This window comes from Brachycentrus maculatus, unplaced genomic scaffold, assembly GCF_059751285.1.
Source record: "Brachycentrus maculatus isolate JH-2025_06_01 unplaced genomic scaffold, ASM5975128v1 h1tg002039l, whole genome shotgun sequence".
Classification (NCBI taxonomy): domain Eukaryota; kingdom Metazoa; phylum Arthropoda; class Insecta; order Trichoptera; family Brachycentridae; genus Brachycentrus; species Brachycentrus maculatus.
In genome coordinates this window covers 23251-28124 of record NW_028282578.1, presented here as the reverse complement: position 1 = coordinate 28124, position 4874 = coordinate 23251, and the positions used below count along the sequence as shown (strand labels likewise).

The 4874-nt window shown below is 37.0% G+C and overlaps 1 pseudogene; it reads right to left on the bottom strand.

The window, feature by feature from the left end:
- Nucleotides 1-3435: 3435 nt before the first annotated feature.
- LOC148298442 (uncharacterized) lies at nucleotides 3436-4467 on the bottom strand (annotated as a pseudogene).
- Between the last annotated feature and the right edge of the window lie 407 nt (nucleotides 4468-4874).

The window sequence follows — 4874 nt, the reverse complement described above, 5'->3', positions numbered from 1 at the left end:
CTACTTGACTTCCTCATCGTATTGCTACCGTGACTCAGGGAGGAGACTCGATGACATCTTCTTAATTATTATTCAAAATCGAAGTTTAATTATTCCAAATAGTTATAATTTGTTATAATAGCTTCATTCGACAGAAAAAAAATATTTTGCAATGGTCTGATTGAACGGTATTATAATCATTTTGTCATTGCTTGCAACCACGTCGCGCATTATTCTATATTACTGCTTTATCTGAACAGGATATTACATAAAATGAGTAAACAAATAATATGTATGTCTAATGTGAATACTATGTTTAGAATGCATTGTATGCATAGTATGAATAGTATGAAAATATACCAATATAATCGTTAAAAAAATGGATTCAATTAAGTTGCGTAACCGAGCCGATCCGCCAAACAATAAAAGCAGACCAGCTTTATCAAGCATGCAGCTATAGTTTCATGTAGCGAGCGTTTACCAGGAAATTGTTGAAATAATCCAATAAGTAAGCCAATTGTAACATCTCAGAGAAGCGATTTGCAAATTGAAATGCCGTTGGAAGTGCCAACTGCCATCGAAAGAGTAAACTTGATCAAAAATGTTCTCTGCTATCTCCTCGAGGAAAGTGGCAACAATATGATGGGGAGCACGACGAGTATGAAAGAAACTGGCAATAAGGCCGAAGACTAAGACAATATTTTCGATTGTAAGAATTGCGAGAACTACGAAAAGAATCTTCAGAAGCTCGAAGGATAGATTAGAAACCATATCAGAGTATATTTTAGTTTATTTAGACTCACCAGCAGCTCAAGCTTTATCAAGACGGACTCTAGTAAAAGGTAGAGTAATCCAAAAAGGAAAGGAAGGAGCTCTAAAAGAAGTACGAGGCCCTCCGGAAAAAGTATGAGGACACCAAAAGCAGTGCTGCGATCCATACCGATAGAATGTCCAAATTCGAAGCCGAAAACTAAAAGCTGAAGAACTAGCTCAAACATTTCCGCTCAGGAGTCAAGCCCGTACAATAGGAGCCTCAGAAGAGAATGAATAGATACGAAAGCAACAAAGAAAATCTAATAGATTGGAGGAGTAACGCCCAAAAGGAAAGGGGTTCGATTTAAAGAAGAAACGAGAGCACTGAAAGGATCAGAATATCGGTAAATGCAAAGCCTTCCAAATCAATTCCTGTGAGTACGAAAATAATCCAAGAAAAAGTGCGAGATGAGCACAAATAAAAGCAGAAGATTAAAAATAGAATTGGATTCGCATGATTTAATTCATTTCTATTGATATATATCAACTCATCCGCCTTGATCGGAATAGGCTACTTCAGTTCTTTTTTAATAGCATTTATATTTTTACTTTATATTTCTCATTGTTCTGAATTTATTTTTTAAATTGTGCATTTATAAACATCCAGAACCAAATTCTACGATGTCGAATGATATTGCATATATATATAATTGTGCATTTCTTGTTCGTTTAATAAAAATTCCTCCCTTTGTTATTCTTTTGGAAACTCAGAATCAATAGGTTTGGCTTTGACTTCAAATTCATTGGCATGTAATATGAAATTAAATTATGTAATTCTTTAGTTTGGGAGAAGATAATGGAATAAGGCATTTAAAGCCTCCAGGCAAATAAAAGGAGAATGGAGAGATTTATAAAATCGGTCATCAATCCGGTATTGAGCACCAATTTATCAACAATGCAGCGAATGGATCATCGAATTCTCACATAAAGTGATGACTTGTTTTCTTTGTTCGAGCTGATCTTGCACGTGAATAACCAATTCAATATCAATGCCTAATACCAAGAAGCAATATTCCGAAGGCTAATGCTACTACTGGCCTGCATTCTAAATGAGCACAGCCTTTACTTTTCAAAGATAAAAAAAATTATGGGCTTTGGGAGAGAAGCCATGAAAAAGCGAAAGCTATCGTTAAACCTGCATCTACATCTGAATGCATCGAGGTAGCTCGGGGTCAAGGAAAGAATTCATCAGCATTTCAAACTAACCGAATATTATTGCGACTGTTTGAGTTTGTATAACTCCATTATTCGCAATAGCAGAATGCTCACAAATATGAAGCCGGAACATTCCTCATTCATTAATATGAACAACATTAAGCAGAATCACCGCCGCATTCATAATAAAATTGAAGCCTTTCTTCAGCAATTTTAGCACGAGAGCTTTTTGAAAATTAATCTTGCATTCGAATTCACCTAGCTTAATCTTAATAAGATAAAACTCATCCCGAACTAAGCAGGGGCCAAGTAGATCGAAACCATCTATCACGATTGCATCAAATCGATTTTCTTCTTGATCAGACTTATTAAAAAATTTCAAGCCAAGTTCTTTGATAAGCATATGAAAATGCTGAAGGAGGTCATAATGAAGATTCATGAGGCATTCAAAAGTCGCTTGGCAAGCTCCAAAATGCAATATTTAAATTAGAACTTGCCCGTGATTTGTGGCCAAAGGTTACAAAGATAGCCTAAAAACTATAATGGTGCCGCAAAGGCTTACTAAATGGCTTATAATTTTCGAAATTATTGGGAAAAATGGGCAGCTAAGAAGCGACTATAAAAAATAGCTACTGAAAAAGTTTTGTTAGAGCTCAATCAAAAGTAGGAGACCAAAAAAAGAAGATAGAGTTTAACGAATATGAATCGAAATAGTTTTGATTGCGAAATTAAATATTCCTTATATAGCCTCAAACAGAACAGATCGAAGAGTATTCAACATAAGCGGAATTTTTCAGCTTCCCAGGGCCATTATTTCGATTTTGCCCTCGAAAAAGTACACAATGAAAGCAAAAGGCCATCATCATCTAAATCCCTTGTGAGAAGAAGACTTACCTCAGTGACATCAGAAAAAAACTTGAATAACTATAAAGAACTGAAGATTGAGGAATGTCTACCGAAAAATAGAATATAAAATAGTATTAAGTTATTCCTGCAACATAAAAAATCGAGGCTTTATCTCAGCATTCGGAAGGCTAACAATTAAAAATGATAATGCTTTCTTCGATCGTTTATGTTGAGTGTGATGTTCAATGTATGTTAAACACTCTCATTCATCATTCTTCTTATTATTTTTACTATTTCGCTACAAACATTTTCTTTCCTTCTGAAGGCTTGAGAAATATTTTAAAAAATAGAGTAATATTTAGATAATGAAGAGGTAAAACCTTTTTCTTCAATCTAATCCAATATTGGAAATTATAAGAATCATTTTTGTGAGAATGGCACTCTGTTCATAAATCCTTTCGTTAATGAAATGAAGCATTCGACTCTAGTTTTTTCATTTCTTTTTATTCCTCTTTATCGGCAAAGCAGAATTATTTAATCAAGAATTTTCGGTAGGAAGTGGTGGTCTGCAGTAGGGAAGAAATGATGGGCAACATGGATATTGAAGCCGACTGTCAGCAGAAATGAGGGAATCCCGCGAATCCAAGTATCAGTGTCACTTGTTGCATATATTGTGTGTTCTCCGAAGTCTTGGACTTTCTATTCTCCCTCGGTCCAGGTGTCCTGAATTCTATGACCGCAAAATAAGGCCTTCATCAGGAAGAACCCGAAAATGCAGTATATAATCAAGTATATTTGAAGCCCAGTCCAAAAGCTTGCATGCACATAGGCCCCAGCTGCCAAGACCAGCAATGGGAATGAGTACAAGAAGTCTGGAGAGGTCTTTTTGGCAATGGGCACAACAATAAGCTTGAGTATCATGTTCAAGGGCTGCAAAAAAATGAACGCAATTTCAAGGACAAACTGGTAGATCTGCTTATTGGTGGGCATGCTCCGTAGATAATAGCCAAGAGGTTCGAAAGCAGCATTCTCGTAGTCCAACTCTGTGTTGGGGTAGACGTGGTGGCTGATGCAGTGCATAATTTGCCACTATCGATGAGTAAACCCAGTCAATAGGAGAAAGTACTTGAAGGGGTTTTACTTATGATGGACAAAATTGTGGCCGATCCCAACCAAGCCCATCATGAGAGGAGCGCACAAGAGACTCAGAATCAAGGATTGGGTGTATACTGCAGCCGAAATGCACAGCAGCCATGCCAATAGAATAATTAAACCATATATTTTGGTCGTGCTTTCATCTTGTATTTACTGGACAGTATACTTTTGAAGGAGCCTTCTCTTGATGGTCCGATAGAACCCATCCGCCTAAAATGAGTATCTTGTGACTGCTTTTGGGCACTCTCCTACATAATACTTTTCCAATATCTGTCTCGCAACATCCTCTCTTAAATGATGGATCACAAAATGTTCGGTAATGTCTTGGCCTTGAGTGAGCCTGATCCAACTTTCCCCTCCTGGGTGTTTGTTGATGAATTGGGTGAGGTCATAAATTTTGTTTTAGACAATCCAGTACTGCCCCTTTTTGGTCTGCCATAGCTCTGCATCTCTCTCTGCTTTCTCGTCCATCCATATTAAAGGAGATGACTTGAGCCCCCGAGAAGGCAGGCTTCTCATTTCGACAGGAGCTGCTGCTCTACTCATGAATCAATAAATAATAAATAATAGATGCTGATATGTTGTTAGATCAAATAAATATAAATATCTGACGAGATTCAGCTGGTGTTCATAAACATCCTCTAAATGGTTGCTGGGATTTAATTACTTCTGCAGGAGTGATAAATGGGGTCGAAGTGGCTGTCACTCCTGCACTGGATGCATTGCTGGGTGTTCATGTTGAAAATCGGAGTTTCAGCTGGACAGTTTATACATTTGTGCAGTGTTGTCACGTAGAACGGGGTCTCTTCGGGACAGACTTGAATATTTGGGTTGCCCTTTCTCATGAGGGAGTCATATGAGATGACTTATTGGAAATTGCCATTATAGAACAAATTCCTATTTTTAGTATCAGTAATGAATTTTGA